Source organism: Callithrix jacchus, chromosome 7, assembly GCF_049354715.1.
Source record: "Callithrix jacchus isolate 240 chromosome 7, calJac240_pri, whole genome shotgun sequence".
NCBI classification, from domain to species: domain Eukaryota; kingdom Metazoa; phylum Chordata; class Mammalia; order Primates; family Cebidae; genus Callithrix; species Callithrix jacchus.
Genome location: NC_133508.1, coordinates 122,692,358 through 122,707,799, shown reverse-complemented (window position 1 = coordinate 122,707,799; position 15,442 = coordinate 122,692,358). Strand labels below are relative to the sequence as shown.

Here is a 15,442-nt window from a genome sequence, read left to right as displayed (position 1 = left end):
CCCCGCCGCCGGCAGCCGCTTTTCCTGGGGAGTCGCGGCAGTGGCCCTTGGGCTAGTTCACAACTTCCCGTCGGGGAGCGAGTGTGTGTGTGTGTGTGTGTGTGTGTGTGTGAGAGTGAGAGAGAGTCAGAGTCAGAGAGAAGTTCATCGTTCACACCTCCTGGCTTCCAGCAGCCTTCTGGAGGATGGGATTCAGTGTGGTGGTTCGGTCTCGGGCAGGATGGTGGGCGGGGGAGTCCGCCTCACGGGCATTTTTATTTGTGAAAATTAAACGGCAGCAACGACAGTGCAACTCTGTTTCCCAGGGAGCGGGGCCCGCGAGGGATGCCGCTCCGAGAGGGCGAGTGGAGGCTGGGCGTCCCTCCAGGGGCAGCGCCAGTCGTGACACCAAAGCCCCCAAGTCCTGCCTGGCGCCCGGAGCAGGGCAAGCTGGATGAATTAACCGGGTGTCGGCGCTCACAGATCTGGGGCTTCTCGAGTTAGTTTTCAGTGGTGGCGAGTAAGTCCCAAAGAACGAGACTAGTAAGTGAATGAATGGAAGGAAAGTGCTGTGTTGGTGAGCTGTGCTAAATGCGTGCATGAATGGGTTAGGTTTGAAAAGCTCTACTCTCTGGGCCTTGTTGGGTGTGTGTGCTAGCGAGCGTGTTTAATTAGAGATGATTGTTTCACAAATTCCATAATTTTAATTCTCTGTATTTTTAAACTCACAGCAATTAAGAGAGCTTTTCTGTTCTCAAGGGTTGTGACTACTTTGAAATGCTGCAGCTTGTGAAATGGCTGATGGCTTTAAGTGCAATGTAGGTTAGTGGGGAGAGACAAATAGAGTAAGATTGGATTTTAAAATGCCATCTGGCCTGGGATTCTTCTCAATGCCAGTTAAGAGCCCAGGCTCAAGACTCCGTTGCTATTGGCATCCAATGGCGTTGCAAGAAGCTGGTGATTTCTTTCATTTCTGGAGATTCAAGAATGTTTTTTTTTCTATTTTGTCTTTATTCACTTCACATTGAAAATGCCTCAAGGAGCTTATGATTAAAATATGCTTATTCCTCACGTGCTCCACTACTTGGTTGATGAAACCCTTTATGGTCTGAGAAAATAAGCATATTCCACTAATTTCTCACAGAGATAATCAGCTTTTATTACACCCTCCATTAGCAGAAAACCAAAAGAGTAACAGATCTCTCTCTTAGCCCTTTGATCTCTTTGCCACACCTCTCCTCTGAGTCTGTGAGATGTCCCACTCTTTTAAACTGATAGGGAATGTAATCCCGTTTGAATACTTTCTAATGTGTTTCCAGGCCAAATGGCAGAGCTATAGTTTGAACTTAAAAGAGCAAAATCGATTTCAAAACCCTTTCAATATGGCACTCTTTTGATGAGAGTAGTCCAATTTCTTCTCAAGAGACTTCACCATATTTATTCATCCATTTTATTTTATTTCTATAATAAAAGATTTCAAGCTATTTTCTCCCTGATACCTAAGTGAGCAGTGATTTTTTCCCCTGCCCAGATTTTGAAATATACATTTTAAATTCATTTCATTTTGGTGGCCCACTGCCAGAAGTCACATGGTATAGTGGGTAAAAACATTAGACTGAATCTCAGCTCCACCACTTTCTAATTCTGTGACCTTTAGGAAGTGTCTCTTGCCTCAGTTTTCGCATCTATAAAATGGTAATAATAATATCTATTTCACAAAATTGTAATAAATTTGTTAATCTACCTGAAATTCATAGGATAGGACATTTGATGAATGTTGACTATTATTATTCACTTATCAGTGGGTCACGGAAGATTTACTCCTTTAATAAGAAGTCAGCTATACACTGATGTAGTTAGTGACATTTCTCTATTCTGTGATACTGCCTCCAGGTTTGGATCCCCTGCTGGTGCCTGCCTTTGCGTTGCACAGGATCTGGGTCACCAGAGTAACAGGCCTCCCAGGCAGGGAGAGAAATATGGGCAGTCAGTGTTGGATGGGATGCTTCTGAAGAGCAGGGTCCTGTAGGGCAGTGCTTGTAGAAATCTCTCACAGCACTAGCTCACTGCCTTGGTAGGTGTTAATGCTTGTTGAGTGAGTGAGTGAGTGAGTGAGTGAGTGAATGAATGAAATGCTAATACAAGCAGATAGTTACTTCAAGACCCTCTTTGGATTGCTATATATTTTTTCATGTGATGTTTGCCTTCCCAACTGTGAAGATCTGCAATAGCCAAGGAATTATTCTAATATGAACATCACTGATCTCTGCCTCTAGTCATTTTCCATTCCATTCCCCCACTGTAGCCAAGCTGGTCTTTTAAAAAATCAGATCTGATCCTGTTCCTTCTCTGACTAAAATTCTTGAGGGGCCTCCACTGAGCTTAGATAAACCTATTGACCTGGTCTCTGCTTGCCTTTCCAGCTTCAGCTTCACCTCTGATCCCACCTCAAGCACCCCCTGACCCATGGATCAAGTGAGGTTCTTTCACTGAAGCTGATGAGACTATTGCTTTTGTGGATTTTTCCTTTGTCTGGGTATTCTTCCTTCCTCCTCTCTTCCCTTTTACCTGCCTTAAGTTCTCAGCTTACTGTTATCACTAGTATTAGTAGCTAATATTTATTGGGCACTTGCCACTTGCCACACACGATACCAGATTTATGACATGCATTTCATTACTACATCAACTCTTTGAACTCAATACTATCATAATTCCTATTTTAAAGTTGGTGAAACTGAGGCCTAGAGAGAGTAAATAAATTGACCAAGGTTATAGAGTACAACCTGTAAAACGAGGGTTTGAACTCGAGTTTAGAGAACTCCAAAGCTCTAGTCCCACCCACTGTGATATTAGACATCACTTTTCCAAGCATGGAATTGGTTCTCCTTTTATGAGCTCCTAAAACTCTCTATCAACTTCCTTTTATATTTATCATAGGACATGATAATTGCCTGTCTACCTTTCTGTATCTCCCATTGTGTAACCTGTAAGGGCTAGGATCATGTCTGCATTGGTCAACATTTTATCAGCAAGGCTTTGCACACAATAGGCATGTAGCAAATATTTTGTTGAACAAATGTTCTCATGATTTTAGGTCAGCCTTAATTCTCCCTCCTTATGACATATTTGGGGTTTCACAAGCATTCCCCATCAGTAGGGTCCTAAAAGTTCTATTATGAGCATAGGTGGTTTACAGCTGTTTCTCCTTCTCTTTTTCCCTGTCCCTGCCTCTGTCTATTGTTATTGTTGTTTTGTTTGTTTTTATAAAAATCTTGAGAAGTTCCTTCTTAATCAAAACATCATGTTTCATTTAATGAATTTTCTTTCTTGAAATTCAAGAAAGTATTCTTGTGAAAGTTCAGTGTTTCCCTCAATGGGGCCTCATAGATTAATAAAGTAGAAGCCCTGTGTGCAGGAAGCTTAAGTTTTAGTGAAGGAAACTGTATATACAGAAAGTCAGTAAATAATGTTAATTGTCTAATAATGTTGTATCTTTAGATTTTGAATATTTTTCACATTTAATACTTTGAAGAAAATCAGCCTTTAGTGGCCTATCAGATTTTACATGATTCCAACTTACATTTTAGGGAAAAACTGCAACTTCTCTCTTTGTTTTTAGAGACACGGTCTCACTCTGTCATCTAGATGGAAGTGCCGTGGCATGATCATAGCTCACTGCAGGCTTGAACTTCTGGGCCCAATCGATCTTCCTTCTTCAGCCTCCCAAGGGGTTGGGATTACAGGCATGAGCCACTGTGCCCGGCCAAAAGTCAGTGTTTAAATGTCAAATAGTGTAAACAAATAATCTAAAAGATGATGAAGGACAAATGACAGCTTGTGAGGATTGAATTTTTTGATTAAAACTTTTGTATAGATAATGTATGCCTACAGTGCCAAATTCAAAAGGTACAAAAGGATATGCAGTGAAAGTGGGTCTTGCCTTTCTACTATCACTCTTGCACCTGCCTAACCAGTTCCCCTCCTTAGACACAACTGCTAATGCCATTTTCCTGAGTTTCTCTTCAAAGGTTCTTAGTATCTAATGAATGATTAACTGACAAAGCTTTCTTAAGCAAAATTGCGAAATATATCCTGTGCCCTTTTGCCCTTCTACTTTTTTTAAGTTTACTTGTCATTTACCCTGTTGACTAGGATTGCTCCTTTGTAACAGCAATTTTATCCTTTCCCAGGTACCAATTGTTAGTATGTGGGATAATTTGTCTCAGAGAAAGCCACACAAATTCATTCTTACAAAGTGATAATAGCTTAGTTATTATTGTTTCCTTGAGCTTTTGCATTTTTAGGGGCCTCTTCAGGAAGAAGTCAGTGCTTAGCACAAGGTAATAAATTCCAAAAGTGGAATTAGGTATCACATGGGGGAATGGGGACATAAATGGAAGGGATGGGCAGTATAATTTGGATAGATGTTCTTCTTTTATTATGGTGCTTATTCGGACCTTCATATTTTGGCTTTGGGTTTATTCTCTGGTTAGGAAAAAGCATAAATATGTTCATCCTGGAGACAAGTGAACATCGAGATAATGTCTAATAGCCATAGCTAACAAATGCCAAGTTTTTGAGTATGTGTAATTCCTAAAAGATGGTATTATTAACCCTAGTCAAAAGTAAGGAAACTGAGGCTCAGGTAACTAAGGTTAAGTAACTTGTCCAAAGTTACACACAGTAATAAGTTGCAAAATGAGGTTTTTATGAAAGTCTAAAGGTTATTTTTGCATGAAGTGCTTTTTTCCAGTTGTGGTTAATCCTAAAAGAACATTAAATCAATGTAGAATAACTACCTAAATTCCATTTTACACATTAATGATATGCAATCTAACTTGAAAACTAAATGAATCATTATACTTCCCTTCTCTCATAAATGAGAATATGTTGTCTTCACTTTAGTTTAAAAATAATATTTCAGTCATTTATATAACCCCCTAAATTGCCTAGGCACAGTTTGTGCATAATCGTATCTTATTTACTAGCAGAGTGGATGATTGCTTTTTTAAATGCACACATTTCCTCAAACTTCTGTTTAGCTTCAAGTGAGAAAACTGCCCCAAACCATAATTAGAAATTATTCTGACGCTCACCAAGATGGAAAGTGAATGTGCTGGAAGCTCTTCACATGGCAGCAGATTAACAGTTCTTGATAAATCATCACCTCCAACTAGTTAAAACAACTGCTCTTTTTCAGGATTTAAAATTTTTTTTTGACTCTTGAACATGGCCTTGGCAGTAACGTTTGGAAATTGATGTGTCCCAGAGACTGAGATACATCCAATAATATAATCTACTTCTATGCAGTTGATCTTGAAAGCCTTGAAAATAAGGAACAAAATGAGTAGGGAGTGACTTCTATTAGATACTATTAGCTGAAAATGAGCTTTCTGCAGAGATTCGTAGACTCATTAGAGAACCATTATAAGACTAAGAAGGAAGAGCTGGATCTCTTGTAATTCAGATATGCAGGAAATTTGCTTTTGCATGTATTTGAATTCTCATTAAGCTCAGATTTCTTCAAAATTAGTTTTTATTGTAATAATGGTAGGTATCTATCCATTAATATAAACCACAAAAACAGAAAAATGTCCTTACGACTTTCAAACAAACAGATTTACGTTCCACTGCCTTGTGTCATAAGTGAATTATTCGTGGCATCTTATGATTCTCAATATAAATTTGGAGGTACTTGTTTTAAAAATGAGTGCTGGTTATTATTAATTTTATGGGCTTTTGCTATTAAAATCTGTAACCATTTCAGAAACCCTCATTTTTTGACTAGAGATTTTGACTAGAGATTTCAGAAACCCTCATTTTTTAATTAGATATGTGTAGTGTTCCTTCCTCCTTATCAAGGGAGTATCATAATTAAAGATAAAATGACTAAAACCTTAATAAAAGAGGTAAAAGTTTCATTTATATATTATATAGAACACAGTGCAGTATTTATTTTGGGTTGTCCATAAATATTTACTTACCATAACTGAATCCTTTGAAGTTCCATCAAAATATTCAACTGACCTTTGGAGTTAGCTTCCATCACTTTCCTTAACTGATATTAGGTATTAAATCTGTCAGACTTCTCAGGCTCATTTCACAAACAGGAGCTTTTCATCTGAATGGACAAGCAGGCATAATCGCGAGCAACAAATCCCATTTAAATGTGTGTGTGTGTGATGCCATCTAGTTCACTTTGTCATTGTCAAATAATTTAATAATGTACATCATCTTCCTGAAGCTGATGCTGCTGAAGGAGCAGTAGAATCACGTAGAAAGGAATAAATCACCAGACTTTAGACTTTTGTTTCTAAATGCCTAAATCATCCAAGCAACTATGACAAGAGGAATCAGCATGACAGAGTACAAAGAAAAGTACAAACTAATACAGGGCTGGTTTAATTTTGTCCAACAAATCAGTGTGGACAAGAACCTGACTTAGTTGAGGTTAGCAAATTAAAAGGTCTGTATCATCCAGCTTTTGCAGCTGGATGGGCTTATAGGGATGTTATTCCAGTGAAGATATGTACATCAACATTTTCCTCTATTTGAGTATGTGTAAGTAAATAAAACTTTGCCTTTATTAAAAGACATTTTGCCTTGATTATTTCATCATTATTTTGTTTAAGAAATATTGAAGTTTTCCATATTTTGTGTGGCATTAAGTATGAGTGCCATGATTGCATGAAAAGTGACTCTGCTTTTGATAGAAAGGGATAATAGTTTTGTTACTCATATCTGTTCGTACATTCAGTACCTGTCTGTTACTTCTAGACTGAATGTTTGGTGCTGGGGAGCTACAGATGAACTGGACACTTCCACTGCCCTTGAGGACCTCCCAGTCCAGTGAGGGAGGCAGATCAGTGACAGACACTTGCAGAACAGGAGGCAGATTTCATGACAGAACTCTGCCCAGTCCCACAGAAGCTCAAGGAGATGTGTCTCACCCACACCAAGGCTTCCCAGAAGGAGCGATTATCGAGTGAGAATTAACCAGGGAAGGCAGAGAAGGGCAACCTTCCAGATACAGAGAACAGGATGAAATAGTATGGAGGTAACAGTCTAGTGAAGATTAATTTTATTAATGTTGAAAAGATATAGAATTGAGAAAAGCCTACCCCTGCCCTCTCAGATCTTTTGAAATTTCAGAACCAATCCCAAGTTCACCGAAAGAATCATGTGCATAACTGTATTTCTTTGTTTGGGTCTAGAGGGATTTGGCCACTTTGGATACCTCATTTCCAAGTGTACTTTCCTCTTACTCTTGCCCACGTGCTCCATAATGGTCTGGCACCTCTTCTTGTATTCCTGACTAGCACAGTTTGGAACAATGTAGCTCACTCTGGAGCTGAAGAAAGTCTACTTTAAGTCTGAAACTGAAAGATTTCCTGAGGTTGCTATTTAGATTCTGGGAACTTTTTTTGACATTTAGATTCTGGGTGGGGGGTGTTCTATAAGTAATCAGTATATTCTTTGCTGGGGGAGTTTCCCTCTTGGCCCATAATTTGTCACATTAGGGTGTATCAGGCAAACCTGTCGTCCTGTAGTATGTAGTTATATACAGATGCTCCTCAACTTATAATGGAATTATATCATGAAAAACATATCTTAAGTTGGAAATACATAAATTGACACACTTAATACGTGTAACCTACAGAACATTATAGCTCAGGCTGCACTACCTTAAACATGCTCAGAACACTTACATTAGCCTATAGTTAGACAAAATAAACACAAAGCCTACTTTAAAATAAAGTATTGAATATCTCATGTAATTTATTGAATACTGTACTGAAAGTGAAAACAAAATGGTTGTATGAGTACTCAAAGTATGGTTTCTATTGAATTTATATCACTTCTGCGGCATCGTAAAGTCAAAATATTGTAAGTTGAACCATTATAAATTAGGGGCCATCTGTACATTATCCATGTCAATGGCAAATAAGACAAAACTAATCAAATCTCTCCATTTTGACTGTAGTCATGATTGAATCTCAAGTGCAGCCTAAACTGAGAATGCATCTATAATTATGGATTGAATTTTGCATGCGCTACAGGAGGCAGCCAGGTGGGGAATACTCAGTGTCCTGGGGGCAGGAGACACTGGTTTTGATTTTTGCAGTGATATTCAGATCAAATAGCTGAGGGATTTTTTTTTTCTTTTTGGAGCCCGGGTTGTGACGGGGGGAGAAAGTATAGGGTGGGAAAGAAGATGGGGGAAAGTGGATGGGGAGTTGATGATAACTTACATTTATGAAATGGGATTGGAGTTTGATGAATAAAAAATACTGGATTTTATTCAATCAAAGACATTATACTTGTTCTACTTAATTAGCTAATCATATGAACTCATGCCTTGTTAATGATAATCCTTTACGAGATGCAGTTGAATTTGCTAAATCTATTTTGAAAGTTCTGCTTACTCAACCATTTATAGCTCATTTGATAAGTAATTTTTTCTATAGAAGACTTTAAATAAAAATCATTGAAATAGCATAGGATCCTAGACCCACATATTTTCTGCCATCACACATCACTTTCCTCAGTGTCTGTCATTTGAGGTTTTTGGGTGGTAGTTGTGAACCAGTGGCCTGAAGAGATGGAGAGCAAATGGTGACAAGGTATGTGCCGTAAGTTGTGTTTTCTATTATAACTAAGTCTTGACTTGCCCATGGTAATTCTTTCTTATAAACCTTCCATATATATATATATATATATATATATATACACATATACTGGTTTCTATTCCTGATTCTGAATTGTTAGTTTTCCAATATTTAACTTTTGGCTTCCAAAACTACATGAAGTTAGCTTTCTAAGGAAAGACAAAAAAAAAAAAGATACCTATATAAAAAAGTAACCTTCCTATTATAGTTAGCTGTGTACACATTAGCCAAATGAGGTATAGGTGTAGCTATTTTTTTTTTAATACGGAGATATACTTGTGGTAAACCTAAACATTTCTAGCCTCAAATGATTTAAAAACCTGAAATTGATGAATTAATCTTAGTGACATTTCAAAATAATGAAAACCATAGCCATTTTATTCTTTTAATTATTTTTCGAGTCATAAGGGAACCATCATTTCAGGAAGAAAGATCATTATAACTACAGTTTGGCTTTGGGTCATATTTTAGGCCATTTATGATATAATCATATTTTCCAGATCAACAGTTTTATGTGAAGAGATTTAGATCTAGTACTTTATTTTGAAAAACCCAAACCATTTAAAAAATCTTGCTTTTGGTGTTTTCTAACTTTCTGGATGTCATTCTAGTTCTCCATCAGGGACCCTGGTTTTTCAGCTCCCTTTTCTCTGAAAAATACACAGTTGGGAGGTATGTCACTGATTTTTCATTTTTGTCTTTTGTTACTTTCAAACTAAGCATTATTAAGGCTTCAGGCCTCCCTAATCTCTGAGTCTCCCCAAACCACCCCAAATATAGAAACAGTCCAATTGTGACTAGAGCACAGCTTCAAGACAAGGCTTTTATACCATTTTTTCCCTGGTTGCTGCTCTCTGCCCACTAGTGGGTCATGAAATCAATTTAGTGGGGCATGACCCGATCTTTGATTTTTATTGTAATAGAATCAGTAGGAAATGTCAGAGTTTACTGCCACATAGCATCATCCAGGTAAGTATTGTTTCATAAAACTTGTTTTATTTTTACACATTGTGTTTGTGTATACTGAGTAGGTAAATGAATTTCTTACACTAGGTCATGGTAAAAAATGAATGTGAAAAATCCACTGCAAAACCTTTCAACCGGATTGCGCCATTCAGCTTCTTTATAGAAATTCTGCAGGGTCATGCCTGTTGGCCAGTTGGGTCCTGGGAATCATGGCCAAAATCTCAGCATTACCTTCTATCCAGTCATGTTTGATTTCCTGTCACTCGTGTTGACTCCTTACAGCGATGGTTTCATGACTGTTTGGACCCCTGTCCATTCAGTAAACTAGTGTTGAGTCTGTAGCTCTGTGTGTGGCCTGGTAGATGTGATTGGGGAACAGGAAGAGGAAGAAGATCATCAACTTCACCATTTGCTAGAAGCTGATTCTACCTCTTCTTTGGTGATAAGTTTTAACACAGTTAAGGAAAGTTTATGTTGATTAAGATAAAGTGTAGTTTTCATTCTAAACTTGCATCTTTTGCACTTTTCAGAGGCAGGGAGGGGGAGATTTGCTGGCAGTAGCGTTCCCTGAATCCTTTGCCAGGGGTTGTACCCAGTAGGAAGCAGCAGCATCCAGGTGGGGGCTGAGACCTACACAGACACTGGGAGGTATCAGGGTCCAACATCAGGATTTGACCACAGATACTCTTGAGGTAGGGATCGAAACTCAGAACACTTACTTTGGTTCAGAGAACTCCAGCAAGTATCCAGATACAGAATGTGCTAAAATGTAATTATAATGTTCATGTCATTCTCAGATCACTGGCGAAAGGCCTGAAAGAGATCTTGGAAATCACTGGCTTCACTCTCTTTCCTTCACACTTATGCAACACTAGATAAGCGGAAATCCTGCCTTATGTAAGAATGCCAAAGAAAATTTAGTTTTTTTCCCCAAGTAACCCATTTCAGCAATATTTCTTGTTAATGGTGTTATTAAGTATGAGACATCTCGACTGGCATATAAATTGGGGTTCATTCTGACAAAGTATATATAGATGTTTAGTAATGGGTCAGTATGTGATTGCAGGGAAATGGAGAACCCAATTTTCAGTAGTGACCCCTTTTTCCTGCCTGAGCAGCCTCGTACTAAGAGTGGAATATATTCCCTTATACACGCTATGCTCTTCTATGCCCCCCAAAAGAGTGCTTTGAAGATTCTGATAAGAGACATTAATGATAGAAGCAAACAGTATGTGGCTGTGACTGGAGAAATTGTGTGTTTGTAGGAAAAGGGCTTGAAATTGTGAAACGCAGAGCTGTAATTACAAGAGAAAAAACAGGCAGTGCAGTTGTCATGTCCATGTCTGCATTTTTCTTTGTGAGCACTGAGCTGGATAATTGAAGCCTCTCAGTGGTTTGCAGGAAAGCTGAGGATTAATACGGCTTCTAAACTGTCCAGTCCTCAGAAGGAAGTTTCTTGGTGAGTGGATGGAGTCATAGAGATTTAAGTTAGGACATTTTCTTGAAAGTAAATGCCGAAAAAAACACAAGATATATAGTTCGTTGGCCTCAATACAGCTGAGGGCTCAGTTATGATTCAGAACATGCTCCCTGAAACACTCGCCTGCCCTGAGGTCAACCTAATGACTGGAAATTCTGCAAATGTAACAGCTACTATCCCTTGGCCTGTTTTTATAAAACACACACACACAGGTTTGGATAAAATGAGTTTTCTGACAATGCTCTCCTTGTGAATAATGCTTGGTGGGATTGTGGATCATCAAAAATGTTTACAGGGATTCTTGAGTAAATTATCCTTTAGCCAGGAGAAAGATTTTGTTCTTGTTGGTTTGTTTTAATGAATTGTGCCTTTTTATTGGGCTCTTTCAGCCTGAGATCACCTCCATGCTGGTTGTCTTGATTTCACCCTTAGCATGGGCTTTTATGGTGCTGTCTATGGAGTAGAATGTATATATGCAGATCCTAGAACTTCCCTACTCTTCTTTACTTTACTTTTTAGGGGAGTTCCTATAACACCATGAGTTTGTCCTTATACTCTAGGTCTAGATGGTGATATTTAAATTTTAAGTTCAACTCATAAGTGGATCATAAAGTTACTCTAGTAGGTCACTCCAGGTTTTTTTGTTTGTTTGTTTGTTTATAAAGGAACTGGAATATAATAGAAAAGTGTTATATAGAAAAGAGTGTATTCGCAACCCATAATCTAGCCAGGTAATGTTTCATGTAACCTTTGTTTCATTTATACACATGTACACATATACATGTTCCCTTATATACTGTAGGTTGCAGCATAAAGTATACTTCTTACTGTGGGTCATTGTAGAGATTGTTTTTAAATTTATTTTTGTTGTTGTTGTCAAGAGATTTTAAATCTACTTATCTAGGAGACCAAAAAAACCTTTAATAAATGCTGTCATTTTATCTTTTGTTGCCATTCTTTGTTGTTTGCAGCAACAGAATATTGGCATGTGTCAAAGGCACTTGACTTCCATTGAGCAAATGGGCAGTTTGATCTCAGAGCACTGGGTTTTTCATTACCTCAGAGGAAGATAAAGCCACTCATCCAAAGGCAGCAAAATTCAGGAGATGGAGAAGAAGAGAAGGAAAGCAAACAGTGTAAGTGGAAAGTCTCAGGCTTTTCCCAGTAAATCAGCGTTTTCAAATATCAAAGAGTCTCCTGCATTAATGCTACAGAGTATTTCTGTACACTTAGAAGTGGTACACTGATTTGTAAACCAAATTACAATGTTGTGATATTATAGCCCAGGATGGCAGGTGTTCAGAAAGCATACCACTTATTAAAATGGCCATATGAAAGCCCAGCACATTTTCTGTTCTGTTGACTCCAGTCTCATTTCCACTGTTTCTACTTTCCCCTGCTCGTCATTGAACTGCCCACCTGCTCCCAGATCCACAATTGCTTGAGATAAAGAATCAGCATGAGGTACTTCAGTCTTCATCACTCCTCTAGTGTGCACGCCTCTCACTCCACCCAGGTGTCTAGAGACACATGCTTCTAAGCTGACTTGGGAGGCAGACTGCTTGACTCCTGGGGAACTTGTTGAGAGGTGGCATTCTCTTCCTTTCCATGTGCCATGAGGACCGGCAGAGGACAGCTATAAATCCAGATTGTGGTTCCAGTGCTTATTAGCTGTGTGGCCTTGAGCAAGTAGAGCATCACTTTCATCATCTATAACGTTGGGGTGGTTTTGACTACCCTATAGCTTTGTTATGATGACTGCATACAGTAATACAGGTAAGGTACTGAGAAGTACCATGCACAGAGTCGTTCTTCGATCAGTGATCAATCCCTTTTCTTTCTGCCTTTTTTGCTTTTTGTCTTTCCAAAGCACTGTTATTCAAGTCCCTAAGGATTGAGGCTGTGCTTGTCTCTTGGTATCTTCTCTTCCTGGAAACTGGAAACCTCCATCCATTGGACTGTGGCCAGACTGCCTGTGGCCTGCCCAGACTGAGATTCTGTCCAGCAGTTGGGACTCATGGCTCTTGTGTTTTGGACCCCTATGCTGACTCCACCTGAAACACTCCAGGAGGTTGGTAAGACCATTGAGGTATACACTTGAACCTCAGCTGGCAGCCAGGCCAGTTCCCCAGCATCTGTGCCACGCTACATGTAGGTCTCATGTGGGTACTGAGCTCCTCTCCAACTCATGGTTTTAGGAGTAGGTCATCAGACTCAACTGAGTCAAAAGTTACTATGCATTCTATAATTTTTCATCCTTCTGATCTTCTAAGTGAATGAATACTTAGAGATATTTCTGCCACTAAGTTTATCATCTGATCTTGAAGTGGTCATGTATTGGTATTTAGATTTTAATTCACATTTTAAGTATCTTTACACATTCAATGTCTTTTCCATTTTAAATACTTTAAAAATTCCTCTTACATTGCAGGTGAAATTCCACCTGGAATTGAGTCTCAGTTCCACTTCTCAGTTACATCATCTTGGGCAACTAACAAGTTTCAGTTTCCTATAAAATATCTTTATGCCTTCTACTTGGCATGGTGGCTCACACCTGTAATCCCAGCACTTTGGGAGGCTGAGGTGGTCGGATCATGAGATCAGGAGTTTGAGAGCAACCTGACCAACATGGTGAAATTCCGTCTCTACTAAAAATACAAAAATTAGCTGGGTGTGATGGCGCACACCTGTAATCCCAGATGTTCAGGAGGCTGAGGCAGGAGACTCGCTTGAACCTGGGAAGTGGAGGTTGCAGTGAGCCAAGATCGCGCCACTACACTCCAGCCTGGGAGACACAGCGAAATTTCGTCTCAAAAAAAACAAAAAACATACACACACACACACACACCTCTATGCCGTCTTCCCAAGGACGTTGAAGATCAAAGTTTTCTGAACGCTGTGATAACATCCAACAGTGATTACAGTGGTAATGTTATGATGAGTGATGGATTGTACGTATGGTAATAGTAATATTATTACATATGGACTGGAGATAACTAGCCTATTCTTGATGATATATCGGATTGACTAGATTTGACCAATGTCCTTTGCACAATAACATTGACACTAAGCTCTGACAACCTTAGAGAGAGACATCCTAATAGAAAGAGACTACTCTTAGAAAGCTTTAGTCACCCCCAAAGACTCAGACCTACCACTTACTAGCAAGGTGAACTTGGCCAAAAACTTTTGATACAGTTTTGTCATCTGTAAGAAAGGGTGACACTACTTTTATTTATTTAACAGGCAATTGTTGAGTACTTACAACATGCAAAATAATAAACAAATATGATGCCTGTTCGGAGCCTGTAGTTTAATTGGAGAGATAAACATGAAATAAATAATCATAAATATATGTGTGTAATTAAAAATGCCAGTAAGTGTCTTAAAGGAAAAACACAACTTGTCTCACAAAATTGTAAAACGTCAATAAAAGACTTTTTCTGCAAAATACCTGAGTATCAGCTTTTAGATGAGACCAGTGTTACCTGTGTTACAGAGGGAAATTACCCATGCTGTTGCTCCTGTTTGTACACCGCTAATTTTATTCTTAGTAATATTCCCTTTCCCTACTGGAGGGACTAGAATCCTGCCCCTGTACTCCAGCACCATGGGCACTTGCCTCTGGCCAGCTCTGACTTCTGGACCCTGTAGTCTGCCTCTCTCTTCATTACAACCACATCTCTTCTTTATCTCCCAACTTCATCTGTCATGTACTCCTGCTACCATGCTTTCCTGAGATCCAGCCCCGCCTGCTTGGGCTTTCATCCACCACACAATGCATCTCCATTGTGCTTCATGTAGTTTTCAGGTTCATAGGCCCCTTCCAGTGTTACCTACCTTCTCCCAGCTAATCCTTTCACCCACAATAAACAACAGCAATATCATTTATCATGTATTTCCTGTGTGTCAGCACTTTAAATCCATCTTTCTCTCTAGCTGTCTTGGCCCTCTTCCAAGCCCTGGAAGCAGTCTGGCTCTTAGCAGAAGAAATAAAGGGTCCCTTCTTACTATTAGCAGAAGAAATAATAGGTCTGTTAGTCAGCCTCATCATTCTGCTGATGGTCCTGCCGCTACAGGACCCCTATTCATTTCATATGCTCAGGTAGTGCCTTGGTACCATTAACTGGGTTTACCTCTTGACCCCTTTTGTTGGTTTCCTGCCTAGATTCCCTGCAAAAGACCCCAAGGCTGACCTCTAGTCCTCATATGAGAGAAACTGTTAAACATACTGCTATGCCCGTTGGTGCCATGTACTGCCAGCCCTCTAATACATCTGCTTGGTAATTCATTGGGCCAGACACCAGCCTGCCTTATGCTGGGCTGTGCCCTCAGCCTGGCCCCTTCT

The 15,442-nt window shown here is 39.2% G+C and overlaps 1 protein-coding gene across 6 annotated transcripts in view; it reads left to right on the top strand.

Moving 5' to 3' along the window:
• Positions 1-15,442, top strand: part of DDAH1 (dimethylarginine dimethylaminohydrolase 1) — a 275,942-nt gene that overhangs the window by 116,034 nt on the left and 144,466 nt on the right. The window contains exon 1 of one of the 6 annotated variants that reach the window (XM_035252037.3): positions 283-499. The exons of 4 other annotated variants lie outside the window; for them this stretch is intronic. The gene's annotated coding sequence lies outside the window, so the exon portion shown is untranslated. Of the gene's footprint in view, positions 1-282; positions 523-15,442 lie in introns of those variants that run through there. One more of the 6 variants, XM_035252036.3, reaches the window with a different exon arrangement.